Genomic DNA, 15,955 nt, shown 5'->3' on the forward strand with positions numbered 1-15,955 from the left:
CTGAAAACCCTATGGGGCACAGTTCCACTCTACATATGAGATAATCACAAATCAGAACCAAGTCAAGTATAACTAATTTCATGTTGCTTCATGAGTGGCCCTCAGTTACCCCTGTAAACATCCCTTTCCCTGACAGATTCCAGAATGAGCATCATTGTACTACACTTTCAGCTCCACTGTCTGCTTTAACTTTCCCAGGCCTGACTTGGGTACCTGTCCCTCTGTCCCCCACATGCAGGGGACAGGTTTCAAATCTTTCCAAATCTTCTCTTAAAGTCCGCTTCACCTGTCTGTGGTCTGAGATACCCTTTGGAGAAGAGGTGGTGACTCACAGCAAAGTTAACAGCTCTTTATGAAGAAACCTCTTTCCCTCCCTCTCTCTCTCAGAACTCTCTGTCCTTGGATGAGAGGGTTACAAAAGCAGTGACTCAGGTTTTCCTTAATAATTCCCACTGTGAATTCTGCAAGGGGAGATCTCCTCACACCTCCTTTGATATCCTGCTATCTGTCACATTGGCACCTTAATGTCGCCAAGGCAGAAAGACAGTCTGGAAGAGACAGTGTGGTCCCCTGAACCACAATCTCTTATCCCACTTGATTCCTGTGTGGAATCAAGTTACTGAGGTGGGCAGTGTAGGCCTGGTGGCTCAATGGGTTAAGTGTTGGGCTGCTAACTGGAAGGTCATTGGGTTAAGTCCACCAGCAGTTCCATGGTAGAAAGATAAGGTTGCCTGATCCCCAAAAGATTTGCAGTTTTGTAAAGCCTAAGGAGCAACTCTGCTATGTCCTATGGGGTCACTATGAGTAGGAACTGAGTAAACTGGGCACCCTCCACTTTTCTGCTTCAGGGAGTACTCTGCAGTGGCAGGGATTCACTCAGCTCAATCACAGGTACACTCAGAGTGTCCAGGGGAAGTGAACACCCCAAGAGGCACCTTCAGCCAATGGAGGATTGAGTATGTGGGTGAATGTCTCAGCCTCCCTGCCCTTTCATGGGACAATTCTGAAGCATTTTCTATGTATTTCCTTTGAGAGATTGAACTACATTAATCAGCCATTATTGTTGCTGTTGGCTACCACCAAGTTGCATCCTACTCATGGTGGCCCCATGCACAATGGAATTGGACACTTGGGATCCCTAGGTTTTTCCTGGCTGATTTTTCAGAAATAATGACTAGATTTTTCTTCCTAGTCCATCTTAGTCTTGAAGCTCCATCAAGACCTGTCCAACATCACTACAACACACAGACTTCCATTTAACAAACAAACACTGGCTGGGCATTGAACCATGTCTCTCCCACCGAAGGAGAGAATTCTTCCATTGAACCACCAATGCCCTCAGTCAGTGATGAGTACATCCTTCACCGGCCTTTCTCCCTTTCCGATCTCATCTCAAGTTCCCCTACTCTCTTAGTTTTGCTCTAATCACGTCCCTGAAAGACTTCTTCCACCCAGGTTTTTGCCTAAAGGTAGGATTTGGAAAAACTAAGACATAATTGAGTAAGATAAAGTACTCGATAAAATTTATTTCCCCTCTCTCTTCTGTCTCTGTCTTTAGGAACAAATTAGCCAGTGATCTTCCCCTCCCTGCCCCCCATTCTTCTGATATCACAATAATGGGAAAGGGTGACTAATGTAAAGTGAGTCTTTTTTTGGTAGAAAGGATAGGGGATAATGAAAGAGAAAAACCTTTCATCAAACTTTCTCCTCAGATTCTCTTTGGGTCTGGAAAGATGTGGACCCACACAGCAAAACCACATTCCTGGAGGAGCCATTAACAAATCAGTTTGAAATAAATCACCTCTCTCCTGAGGCAAATCATGTTGAGACCTACACTTGTCTTCTATTCTGGGACCTGCCTGTACACTTGATATATGGTTTCTTTTCCTTTCCTTTCCATTTTCTTTTGTAAGTGTCAGGGTTAAAAGAGTGACTATTCAGTTGAACCATGAAGGTGGCTGGAGATACTGAAACTGCAAATTGTTGAAGTGCACCCAAAGGAGTCATGCAACAAAGGAGAAAAAAGTGTTCCTAGTAAAGGAACCAGCATGTGCAAAATCCCTGAGGTGGAAGACAGTGGGACACAGTGAGACACAGGCAGAATGTCCACCAGGTGGACAGAGTAAAGTGGAGAATAATTGAGATGAAGTTGGAAAGGTGGAATAGAGATAGCTCACCAGGGTCTTATAGACCTGTTCAAGAATTTCTAAGAGCACACACAATGTAAGAGTATATAAACATATAAAAGTATAAGTTATACTCTTTCACCAAGTATACCTTTGATAAATACCTAGAATTGGCAAATGTTTATCAGGGATGAGAAGGGAAGCAGAAAGGGGTAGTCATTGTTTAGAAACTTAAAAGCATTGAGTGTTTTTGGTGATGGGAAATTTGACAGTAGATATTGATGATGGTTGCACAGTATGATTAATGTAACTGGTGTCATTGAACTGTACTTGTGAAAACTGTTAAATTGGTGAATTGTGTGCTATATATACTTTGTTGTTGTTGTTGTCAAGTGTCATCAAATCAGTTCCGATTGATGTGACTCTGTACAGGGTTTCCAAGGAGTGACTGGTGAGCTTGAACTGCCGACCTTGCCATTCAAACAACTTTGCAGTCCAGCACATTAATCCACAATGCCACACCAGGACTCTCTACATATATATTTATATCAAAAAAGAAGTATGCCTTTGACAGGGATAAACATTTAGGGTTGGAGGTAGACAGAGAACAGAGAACATAGGATACAGGAGAAGTGTTATAGATTGCACTTTTATGTATGTATAATGGTGGTAGTGTGCTGTGGAGTCAGTTCTGACTCATAGCAACCCTGTATAGAATTTCTGAGGCTATAAACCATTATGGGAATAGAAAGCCTCATTTTTCTTCCAAGGAACAGCTGGTAGTTTCAAACTGCTAACTTAGAGGTTAGCAGCCCGACCACATGAGGAAAATAGATTTGAGCATATTTAAACAATGAGAATGAGCCCAGAAGGGAGACAGGTTGAATAGGCCGGAATAAAGGGAAATGATCAATGAAGCAAGGTCTCTGAGAAGATGAGAGGGGTTGAGATTCTGAACACAGGAAGAGGAACTTGCTTTAAATGACAAGAGACAGAGAAAGAAGAGATGAGATGGGTGGGCATGTTATTGTTGCCATCAGGTGCAGCTGTTGAGTTGGTTGTAACTCATAGCAACCCTCTGTACAACAGAACCAAACAATGCCCGGTCCTGTGCCATCCTCACAATTGTTGTTATATGTGAGTCTGTAACTGCTGAAAATGTGTAACATCCATCTCATTGGGGGTATCTTCCTCTCTCTTGCTGACCCTCCACTTTACCTTCTCCAGGGACTGATCCCTCCTCATAACATGTCTGCAGTAAGAGAGACGAAGTCTCACCATCTGGGTTCTAAGGAGAATTCTGGCTGTACTTCTTCCAACACGGATTTGTTTGTTCTTCTGACCATCCATGGTACTTTTAATATTTTTCTCCAACGCCGTAACTCAAAGGCATCGATTATTCTAAGGTCTTCCTCATTCATTGTTCAACTTTCACATGCATATGAGGAATTGAAAATACCATGGCTTGTAGGCACACCTTAGTTCTCAAACTGATATCTGTACTCTTGAACACTGTAAAGGGGTCTTATGGAGCAGGTTTGTCTAATGCAATACGTGGTTTCATTTCTTCATTGCTTCTTCCATGAGTGTTGATTGTGGATCCAAGCAAAATGAAGTCTTTGGCAAATTCAATCTTTTCTCCATTTATCATGATCTTTACTGGTCCAGGTGTGAGAATTTTTGTTTTCTTTACATTGAGATGTAACCCATACTGAAGGTTGTGGTCTTTAATCTTCACCAGTAAGTAGCTTGTTTAAGTCCTCTTTGCTTTCAACTGACAAGGTTGTATCATCTGTATATCACAGATTGTTAAGGAGTTTTCCTCCAATCCTGATGTCAGGTTCTTCTTCATATAATCCAGTTTCTCAGATTATTTGCTCAGCATAAAGATTGAATAAATATGGTGAAAAAATATAACCCTTGTTCACAAGGGTGGGGATGTAGGTAGGTTTATTTGTGACAAGGGCCCCTGGTAGCACTTTGTGATAAGCACTGGACTGCTAACCACAAGGTCAGCAGTTCAAACCCAAGAGCCACTCCTTGGAAGAAAGATGATGCTTTCTGCTTCCATAAAGGGTCACTATGAATCAGAATCCACTTGATGTAGATTTTGGGTTTGGGTGGCTATTGAAGAGACTACGCAAGAATTCTTGAACATGAGACCCATTAAGAGGTTTAGTTGAGAGCCTTCAGTGGCAACACTAATCAGCCCCTGGTCTAAGGAGACAGGAGGCGTTGTTGCCGGGATGCACAGCTGCTGTACGCTCTGCTCCAGCTCCACAGTTCCTGTGCCAAGGTCGACCTGCCAGATCAACCCCTTTATCATGAAGGCTGACCTTGAACTGCACTTGTCTCTAAGGCATTACCTGTCCCAGGCTCACACACACACACAGAGACAGATACACACTTCCCTCAATGTATCTCTTTCTCTCTTTTTTAAGATTGTGGGAAGTACATAGGTAATAATTTGCCATTTCAACAATCTTCATATGTACAGTTCAGAGACATTAAATATGTTTATCATATTGTTCAACAATCTCCATTTCCATTTTTTCTTATCATCTTTAACAGAAACTTACTATCTCCTAAGCATCGTGTCTTCCTTTCCCCCTCCCCTCAACTTATCATGTAAGTTCAGTTTGTCGGCCTGTCTTTCCAGAAGCCGACGCACTAACTGTGTTCCTGTGGGATGCAGATTCTCTGATTCCCTGTGGTGGTGGTGGTGTGCCGTGGAGTCGGTTCCAACTCATAGCGACCCCTATACAGGGTTTCCGAGGCTGTAAATCTTTATGGGAGCAGAACGTCTCATCTTTCTCCCGCGGAACAGCTGGTAGTTTCAAACTGCTGACCTTGTGGTTCGCAGCCCGATTCGTAACCACTACGCTACCAGAGTTATCTCAAAATGTAGCTTTTGTAGTGCCTGCATCAGAACCACAAGGCAGCTGATTCCTTTGGCCCCACTCCAGTCCCAAATCTAAACCAAAAAATCAAACCGCTGATGCTTAGTCGATTCGGACTCATAGTGACCCCACAGGACACAGCAGGCTGGAAATGTTTCTGGAAACAGACTGCCCAATCTTTCACCCATGAGCAGCTGGTAGGTTCAAATAGCTGACCTTTGGGTTAGCAACCAAGTGTATTAACCATTATGCCACCAAAGCGCCAGACCCACTGAACCAGGATGGAGAAAAGGAAGCTGCAAATCCACAAGCTAATCAAGGTTCTGGTGTGGCGCTGTAGTATAAGCACTGGACAAAAAGATAGGTTTGAACTCCAAGGTCGGCGGTTCAAACTCACCATCCACTCTTTGGAAACCCTATACAGTGAGTGAGAACCGACTTGATAACACTTAACAACAACAACATCAAGGTGGCCAGGTGCCTGCACTGTAGGCTGAAGTGTTAGAACCACTACACTGCCAGTTGAGAAGCAGAGAGGAAGTTCCCCCGACCTGTAACTCTTTTGTTTTTAATCACAAAAGGTCTCTTTCCCCTGAACAGAGCTGTGAAACAATACCCTCTGGTTCCTTCTTGGGCTGGGCTTCCAAGAATGTGAGAGGGGCTCCTGGACATTTACTCTGCTCTCCCAAGAGTCCTCCAGTTCTGAAGAGACATCAGTCACATGGACTACCACAGGGACACATGTGCCAAGGCTAGGGAGCTTCTATCTGAGAGGTTTCATCCTTTTCATATGGGAGTTCTGCAGCAGAACTTGTTTCTAAATGGGGTACTGTTGCTAAAAGAAGAAAAGTTTAGGAACTACTAATCTTGTCCAACCCCTTACTTTACAAAATACACACATAAAACGAGACACAAAAAAAATCAAAACATCAGAGGTCCAGTTGGTATAGGGACTTCTCCAAGGCCACACAATTGAACGGCAAAGAAGCTGGGGCTAAAATCCAAATTCCTAAAACCCAGGTCCTGGTGTAGCATTGTGGGTTAATATTCTGGACTGCAAAATCAGTTGAAACCGCAAGTTCGGTGTTTCAAGCTTACCAGCCATTCCTCAAAAACCCCATACAGGGTCGCTATGGGTCGGAACCGACTCGATGGCACTTAACAACAACAACAACAATAACAACAACGAGAGTCTTACTGGACTCCTGGTATGGTACCGTAGGATAAGCATTGAACCACAAAGTCAGTGGTTCAAACTAACCAGCCAATCCTTGGAAACCCTATACAGGGTCTCTACAAATCAAAACTGACTTGAGGGCACTTAACAACAACAGTGTCTTACTGGTAGGCTTTTGCTTGTTTGGCTCATATGAAACTGTATTTGGTGATGGTGCAGCACTTAGAAAGCCCTCAATAAATATTATTATTGTGGAGTTATTTTTATTCATTTTGTTACTATTAATTTGTACTGAGGTTGGAGATGCTTAAAAAAAAGCATATAAGAAGGAGAATGGAATGGCCAAGGAAAGCCATACTGTCAGGTCTGTTGTACTTGGTGGTGTTTTTCCTAGAGATTTCAACACTGTTCATGTTCTAACCTTTGGCAGTAATCTGAAAGTGCTGGCTCCTCAGTGTCCCAGTGTAGATCAGAATCTAGGATGCTACCTCATTTCATCAGAGCTGCCATCAGCTGACATATAAACTTGCCCATTCATCCAACAATTTTTTTTAAGCCTCAATTAAGTGCCAATGGGTCAGAGACAAGTTACTACATTACAGCTATGGTAGGGCTGAGTCTCTAGGTGCCACAAGCAAGTGTTGGGGACTAGGCCCCTCTCCCACCCCCTACCTCCTTCTCAGTGGAGCTTTCATCATCGTCAGCCACATTGCTTCTTCCTAGTGCCACAAATTGTCAATCACAGGAAATTTCTCCTGTGAGCAATCCCAACTTCTTTGCCATTCATCTGCAGCCTTGGAGAAGTCCTTATTCCACCTGGCCCTCTGGCCTTTTGTTTTGTTTTTGTGTGCTTGTTTTGCCCCCACCCACATAGAGATTGTAGTGGCTAGCCCTAAACTCTCCACTTCTTCATCTGTCCCTCTATTTCCTCTTCTAGTAGTGTGAGGGGAATTCCCGAGGCCTTCCCAACTTCCGTAGACTGGGAGAGAATGTCTCCATTGTCGGTGCGCTGTTACCAAGTTGCTCTTCTCTCAGAGATCTCTCAGACCAGGGACCTTTCAGATCCAGAAAGTCCTGACTCACAACTTAATGATCTGCCTATCTCAGTGCTCTGAGGTCAGGATCCCAAATAGCCCCTCTCTAATCTAAAAAGAGGGATTTAACCCAAAGAGCAGAGTTCCATGGGATGCCATGAAACCATTTTATGGGACAAGTTTAAACCCTGAGGCAACTAAGTCATTTGAACTAAGGAGCCCCTCTGTTCAGAACTTGTTGGATGGGCAAAGCGAGAAAGCACCAAAATCCAGCTGTTGTTGAGTCCTCTCAACCTAGGGCAGCTTCATGTGTGTCAGAGGGGAACCATGCTCCATACATAGCGTTGTTCGTGGCTGAGTTTTTGGAAGTTGATCACCAAGCCTTTCTTCCTAGGTGCCTCTTGGTAAACTTGAACCTCCAACCTTTTGGTTTGCTGGCATTGTAGCACCACAGATATTCCATTTCCATGTCAACTAGAATGACTGGAATTGCACTTATTTTGCAAATTGGGCTTAAGAAAACATTTCCTGTTGGGAAAAGACTTCCCTTAGAAGTGAGGATGGTGAGACTTCATCTCTCATACTTTGGAGCATGTTGTCAGAGAGACCAGTCCATGACAAGGACATCGCACTTGGTAAACTGAAGGGTTAGCGAAGAAGAAGAACATGGTGATGGTTACAGTTTGGGGTCAACATGGCTGGGCCAGGATACTTGTTGGTTTAGCAGTTAGGATGTTGTGAGTACTTCCAGGATGAGATCTAATCTAATCTGATAATCCCATAATCTGAACTGATGTGATCAGACCTGATCTGATGTAATTATCCAATGTGTTATAAATCCTCACTTCTATGGTGTTGATGCAATCAACCAGATTAAGTGTATCTTGAGGAGATCTCCTTTGAGCTATTAAAGAAAAGAGAAATGAGCAGAGAGAGGGGACCCAACTATAACCAAGACTGAAGAGTCTGGAGTGCAGGTCATCCTTTGGACCTGGGCTTTCTGTACTGTGAAGCTCCAAGAACCAGAGAATGGTTGGTATCGAGACACGTGATCTCAAGGACTGCTCCACCTACAGATGCAGGAGAGAAGGACCTTTCCCCAGAGCTGGCACTCTGAATCCAGACTTCTAGTCTCCTAAACTGTCAAAGAATAAATTTCTGTTTGTTAAAGCAAAATAATAATAATAAGAATTGAATAACCCTACCCTACCCTGGTGTGGCACTGTGGACTAATACATCAGACTGCAAAATCATTTGAACTGCAAAGTCGGTGGTTCAAGCTCACCAGCTGCTCCTTGGAAACCTTACACAGGGTTGCTATGGGTCGGAATTGACATGATGGCACTTCACAACAACAACCCTGCCCAGTTCCAAATACTTTCAGATAGTATTTATCACTCATTTTACAGCCTTAAAAACATAAAAGCATATCATATATTCCCATAAGAGAAGTGGCTCACAAAGGGGAGGTTACCTCAACTGAGAATCACTTACCCCATTTAGACCAGAAAGCTGAAAAACCCAGCCACACAACCTAGAGACAAGGCAGACATGCTCTGTGGATGGATACTAAAGAATCCATAGATTCTGAATCATCCTCAGCAGGGCCACTGAAAAACCATAGCTAATGATGCTGTTCACTGTTACCATACAGTGTGCTCTTGAGTATCAGGAAAGGCTGGGTTCTGAGTAGCAACACCATGTTCCTGTTCCTGGTCAATCCTGTGCCATCTCAACCCTAAGTTGATGCTAGAAAATAGGGAGCCTCTCCCACAGTTGTGGAGAGAATACAAAAGCTGGTCATTTAGATGCTGACCTTGTTCCATGAACCAACTCATTTTCCTACCCTGCTTTCGTCTAACTTCATTTTCCTTACTGATTGGTGTTTCCTCTCAACACACTCTACATTTTGTAAGACTGTTAAATTCATTTTTAGAACAAGGTAAAGAGAAGGAAGGAAAGGCTCAACCAACCAAATCAAATTAGTGCAGGCATGACTAGACCCCACATTGCTGGAGAGCAAGGCCACTGGGGAAGAAATGCACCATGACGGACACTTGTCATAGCCAGGGAGCCCCTGTGTGTGCTGACTGTGCTGCTCAGGGTTCCCAGCATACTGACTGGATGAGGGGAGGGGAGTCATCTCACAGTTTCCTCAAGACAAGGAAGGCACCTCAGGCTGATAGAGAATGAAGCTGACTCTGTAGGACCATTCCATCTTCTCACTTTATCTGGAAGGTGGTTCCAGGCATCGTAGGTTACCACAGACACATATGGAGTATAAGGTGGGTGTCCTGGAAGTCTTCCAGACCATTTGGGAAGGACACTGAATCAAGGTGATAGTTGCCACCCAGTCTCTAGATTCCAGAGTCACTTTCACAAATCCTTGGACAGTGGTGGCCAAAACAACTGCTATTTGCCCTTGGCCATCTGAGGAGTCCTGGGAAAGACGAGGCTGTGGTTCCAGAAATACCTTCCATCTGTGAGGCATGGAATCCTCTCTGCAGAGAGACATCCTGACCTGTGTTGATGGCAAAAAGGACTCTTGATGTGGCGTTGTAGGATAATGCACTGTACTGCAAGCTCGGTTTGAACTGCAACATTGGAAGTTCAAACTCAACAGCCACTCTTTGGAAACCCTATACAGTGTTGCTATGAGTCGGAACCAACTCAATGGCACTTAACAACAACAACAAACAACACAGGAACAAGGAAGGCTCTGAGACCCTACAGGAGACATGGGAACCACACCAGGTTCCTACTCCTTCTGCTTCTCCCATGTTCCCCCTGTGTGCCTCTGGCTGCCTTTCCCTCCCACCCCCTTTCTCTCTCACACTCACACCCTATAGTCTTTCTGCAGGAAACAAACTGCCTATGAAAGTTTCATATCGAAATCTAGATTTGTCATTGTTGTTGTTAAGTACCGTGGAGTCAGTTCTGACTCACAGTGATCCTGCACAGGGTTTCCAAGGTTGTAAATCTTTACGGGAGCAGAAAGCCTCATCTTTCTCCCACAGAATGGCTGGTAGTTTTGAACTGCCGACCTTGAGGTTAGCAGCCTGATTTCTAACCTACCTCTGGTAGCGTAGTGCTTATAAATCGGGCTGTGAACCTCAGAGTCGGCAGTTCAAAACTACCAGCCGTTCTGTTGGAGGAAGATGAGGCTTTCTGCTCCCATAAAGATTTACAGCCTCGAAAACCCTATACAGGGTCACTATGAGTCAGAACCGACTCCACGGCACATTACAACATCAACAACTCTACCAGAGCTCCTTCCAATTTAATGAGATCTCAGGATAAACAACTTCTGTGACTGTACCAAGGGGATTCATCTCACTGCTTAGAGGCCCTGAGTGGTGCAAACATTTCATATTCTTGGTTGGCAACTAAAAGGCTGGAGGTATGAGACCATCCAAAGGAGCTTTGAAGAAAGGTCTGGCAATATACTTCAGAAAAACCAGCCATTGAAATCTATGAGGGTGGCAAAGTGGCGGAGTACCTAGTGCCCAGCTAAAAGGTTGAAGGTGTGGAATTCTTTGATGGCTCTGATCTCATGTCCTCCTAAGAGCTCAAGGCCATGAGCAGGCATACCAGGCCAGTGAACCCAGCTGTTTTCCCCATCTGACCGTGGTGCTGTTAGCCATTGGCATGTTCTTCACTGCCTAGTTCTTCATTTATGAGATAACCTCCACCAAGTACACACAGGATATCTTCAAAGAACTCTTCATCTCCTTGGTGGCCTCCCTCTTCATGGGCTTTGGGGTCCTCTTCCTGCTGCTCTGGGTCGGCATCCATGTTTGACTGCTGCACGGAATCCCTGCTTTTGTAAATTAATTTTTTTCACCATTGCTGGAAGCATCCCACCTGCTGCTGTTCACAATAAAGGCAGAGGTGGGGTGGGGGGAACACTATAAAGCACAGTTTTCCTGTGACACACCATAAGTATGGGTCAGCCCCCATGACAACCGATACCTTACTGCTTAGCTTGCTGACCTTTAATACTAGGTTCATGAGACCTGAGACTCCTCACTCTACATAGCTCCATTCTCCCGGCTCCCTGTGGCTGCTGGGAGATACAAAGAGGAGTGAGACTGGACCCTGCCAAATTGTTGGGAATCACAACCTGCTTGGGGATCAGACATACCATCCAGGGAGAGTTTCCTGGGCTCCCATATCACTCAGGGGACTCTGTTCTCAGCCTGGCAAGAGGAATTCCTGGCATTTTACTCTGAAGTAACAGAGGAGGGAGGCAGCTCCACCCTGGGCAATCCAGTGGTTCCCCAGGATCTCCTCGTTCAGATAGAACAGGATGAGAGGAGAGCCCCTATCAGCCTCACTCAGGTGCTCCACCACATGCCCAAGGGTCAGCAGACCCAGGTCTGAAGGTGAGCAGGGTATGGGACACAGGTGCTAGGGACACACACATGGGTGGGGAAAGTCAGCTGGAAGCCCAGACTCCTGGCTGGGAAGGATTGCTTCTTCCTCCCCAGAGGCCTCTCCCACTCCCCAGGGATCCCATTGCCTAATACTCAGATACCTGAGGATGGCCCCCTCTCTCTATCACTTACTCTGTGCCTTAATCTCCAGACAGGGGCTCTGTTTCTGAACCTGACCACCCTCAGTGGCTGTCTAGAAACAGTACAGCCCAGGATCTTCCTCCTTGGCTCTTGAGATCTGGAGTCTGGGTGGATGTCCCCTACCTGCAAGGCCCTGCCATCCTTGTCAAAGGAGAATAGGAGCTGGGAGGCTGACCTCTGAGGATACAGCTTTGTCTGACATCTCAGGGTCACTGGGTCCGCTCCAAGGGCACAAGAGTGAAGACAGCACTTGACACAGGAAGTGGGAACAACTCTGGGAAGATGCAGGCCCTGGCTCAGAGAAGGGAACCCTGGATGACAAAGTCCCCAACGTCTGAGGACTGCACTGCAGTGCATCCCAGGACACAGCCTCCACCCCAGTCCACCCCGCCCCCACAAACAGGAGATGTGGCAATCCCCAGGATCTGTCCTTTATCCTGACCAAGCAGCTCTGAAACAATTCCCTTATAGTCGGAACCTGAGCTCCCTGGGATCCTGAAAGGTCAGAGCCAACAGGGACCCTATAGGTCATCTCACCCAGAGAAAAAGGAGACTCACAGTCTCAGTGAGGTCAGTGAAAGGACTGGGTCCTTCTTCTGCCTCTGTGTGAAAGAGTGAAGATTGCCCATGTAAACCTTATCATGGGATATCTCTGGACACCTGGATTGGCTCAGTACCAGAGAGAGGGGCCTTGCCCAAATTGTTACTGACCTTCAGAAACCCATCCATGAGCAACCCTCTACACAGTGGTGACTCACCTAAGACATGCTGTAGGATATATGTCACCTGCCCACTGTATTGGTTTTTCTCTGCATGGACAGGAGAGTTTGGCTGTCCTCAGAGATGTGGAGGAATTCTCTGTCTCTGTAGAACTTCACTTGGAACTGTGTTGCGTTGTCCCTGGCATTGTAGAGTCAAACACAAGTTCTAATGGAGCTCAGAGCAGCAGTCAAACTGTAAAACATAGAGAGATAGGGTAGGCCCTGGTTCTGAAAGTTCCACTATTTCATTCTTCTCCCTCTGGTTCCCAGTTCAAGGCCTCTGGTGGCTGATGGAAGGTTCATGGATGGCATCTTTGCTATTGTCATTGACCCCATTCCATCATGCCAGCACATGGCTGGGTTCTCTACTTCCCTTTGCCCCTTGATATAGATTAATTTGTGTCCCTCAAAAATGTTGACTACACTGCTGGTGGGACTGCAAAATGGTTCAGCCACTCTGGGAAAAAGTACGGTGCTTCCTCAGAAAGTTGGAAATAGAAATACCTTATGACCCACCAATCCCTCTACTTGGTATATATCCACAAGAAATATGTGCCAGTACACGAGTAGGTACATACACACCAATATTCATCTCAGTTCTATTCACAATAGCAAAGAGATGGAGACAGACTAAATGTCCATAAATGGAAGAATAGGTAAATAAACTTTGTACATACATGCACTGGAAAATTATGCAACCTTAAAGAATAATGATGAATCTGCAAAATGTCTCATAACATGGATGAATCTCAAGGACATTATGTCGAGTGAAATTAGTTAATCACAAAAGGACAAATATTGTATGAAACCATTACTGTAAAAGCTTATGAAAAGTTTTCCATACTAAAAGAAGTATTCTTTGATGGTTACCAGGGACAAGAGGGAGGGGAGAGTAAGTCACTGACTAGAGAGAGGATACCTGTTAGCTCAGGTGATGGGGGGGCGGGCATTATACATGGAGATGGAGGGCATACACAAAAAGAGGGAGGGTGCCAGATGAACAATGAAGATAGGGAAAGACTTAGGAGGTATGCATAGAATAAATGGAATAGACATAAATAGTGATTTGCTCATAACCCTGGAACAACAGTGTTCTGTGAATAGATACATGGATCAAGACATAGGTTGAATGGGTAAAGGGAGGGAAAGTGTTTATGGGCTTGACTATCTTGAGGATATTTGTTTCCCCTGTCTAATATTATAAAATACACATCAATGTGTGATAGAAATAAATGTTGGGAATTATGATGACAGAAAGTTTGTAAGTCTGCCTTCAGCCTATAAATTATTGGATTTATTAAAAGGGGAAATAAAATTTGCCCAGGGAAACAGGTTTCTTGCTAAGCCTTTGTAGACTATGGGGCATTAGGTGAAATCCTGAGTCCCACTTAGAACTTTCTGAGTTGGAATTCCCACTTGAAAAGACATGCAGACAAACCTAGGGCTTCTGGAAGAAGAGAAGATTCTTATTGAAAGAAAGAATCTGCAGAAAAAAAAAAATGCAGATTGTTTGGTTGTTCAAATATCAAGCAAGCTGTTTGCTACAGAAGCATCAAAGAAAGAAAAGTCAACCCATCAGGAAAAACCTCCTCCTAGGACTGAAACTCAAAGAGAACCCATGAGCAGTATAATATGCTCACTGGTGATCACCTGTGTCTACTTGTTAGTGGAAGTGGGAAAATGCAGCAATGAAGACATGAGCTGGGTTTGACCATGTTCCATTAGCACCCATTGACATTGAGATGAGAGAGAGAAGAGGAAGGGCTCGCTGGTCTGACATTTAAGAAGATGTGTGAACTCCTGAGTCCATAGGCACTGACCTAGTCCCTGAGGGTTAGGGCTGACAGAGAAGCAGCCAGCTGGTATGAAGTTCAGGGAGGTATGTGTGTGAACTCCCAAACTTGCAGATAGTACCCATTTGACCTAGCTTAGATGGCTAGTTGACCAAAACTTGAACCAAGGAAGATAAAGATGTTTGATACTGAGAACAAATACAAATTGCTACAATTTGATGAACTGGACTTTTGCCTATGAATGCAGTGACTCAAAATTCCAACTAGAATGGAAGAATTCTTCATATCAAGAAGCAACGTTTCCTCAGTGTACTGGGTTGATAGGGACAAGAAATTTAGACATTGACTATCAACAACTGGGAGGCTACAAAGGCATGAAGTAGCTGACTGATACACTTTCATGAGTGTGATTAGTTGCAGAATGAGGGAGGAAATTTTTAAAAAGACATAGAGAGAAGAAGGGATAAGAAAACAAGATCCTTCAATATGCTGTCTACAAGAGACATATTAAATAGAGGTTGTTGTTGTTGTTGTTAAGTGCCGTCGAGTCGGTTCCGACCCATAGCGACCCTGTACAGGGTTTCCGAGGGTGTAAATCTTTACGGGAGTAGAAAGCCTCATCTTTCTCCCGCGGAGCGGCTGGTAGTTTCGAACCGCTGACCTTAAGGTTCGCAGCCCGATTCGTAGCCACTACGCTACCAGAGCTCCTTATTAAATAGAGGGTAGACATCCTAAATACCCATGAATGGCTAAACAAACTTTGGTATACATACAAATTGGAATACTACAAAACATTGAAGAATAACGATTAATCTGTGAAACATCTCACAACATGGTTAAACCTGGAGGACATTATCACAAGAAGACAAATATTGTTATGAGTCCCATGTTGTAAAAAGTTTAAAGACAAAAAAAGGTGTTGTTCTTGATAAAAGAGACAATCTATAATGGTTATGGAGGGGGTGATTATTCACAGACTAAAGGGTAGACACATGTTAACACAGGTGACAGGGCAGGCAATATACAACAAGAGGGAGGTTAGCAGAGGAAAGATGGAGGTAGCAGGAGACACAGGGAGGAATGCAACAGTTAAAGTGAATAGAGGTAAATATTATAAACTGTTGATACATAGAGGGGATTTAAATTATTGTAATGAAGCAGAGTATATGATTTGTTGAATGTAAAACTGATGATTTGTTCTGTAAACCTTCACTTAATTTACAGTAAAGAGTGGGGGGGAAATGTGTTGAATTCCTCTCCTTGTACCTGTTGATATGATTCTGTCTGGAAATAGAAGTGGCTCTTTTCAGTTATGTTCTGGTAGTGTAGTAGTTAATAATCAGGCTACTAACCTCAAGGTCAGCAGTTCAAAACTACCAGCTGTTCTGCGGGAGAAAGATGAGACTTTCTGCTCCAGTAACGATCTGCAGCCTCAGAAACCTTGTGCGGGGTCACTATGAGTCGGAACTGACTCCACAGTACTTAACAACAACAATGGGATCAGAGTAGTGCAGAGTGGATTCTAAACCTAATCACTTCTGAGTTATAAGAATAGATAAAGCCTGGAGCAGCTAGAAGAACAGAAGA

The 15,955-nt window shown here is 44.3% G+C and overlaps 1 pseudogene; it reads left to right on the top strand.

Annotated features, from left to right (window-relative positions):
- The window catches only part of LOC102833115, an 11,869-nt pseudogene extending 831 nt beyond the window's left edge, over positions 1–11,038 (top strand).
- Positions 11,039–15,955: the final 4,917 nt, after the last annotated feature.

This window comes from Chrysochloris asiatica, unplaced genomic scaffold, assembly GCF_000296735.1.
Source record: "Chrysochloris asiatica unplaced genomic scaffold, ChrAsi1.0 scaffold00042, whole genome shotgun sequence".
In the NCBI taxonomy this organism is placed as follows: Eukaryota; Metazoa; Chordata; class Mammalia; order Afrosoricida; family Chrysochloridae; genus Chrysochloris; species Chrysochloris asiatica.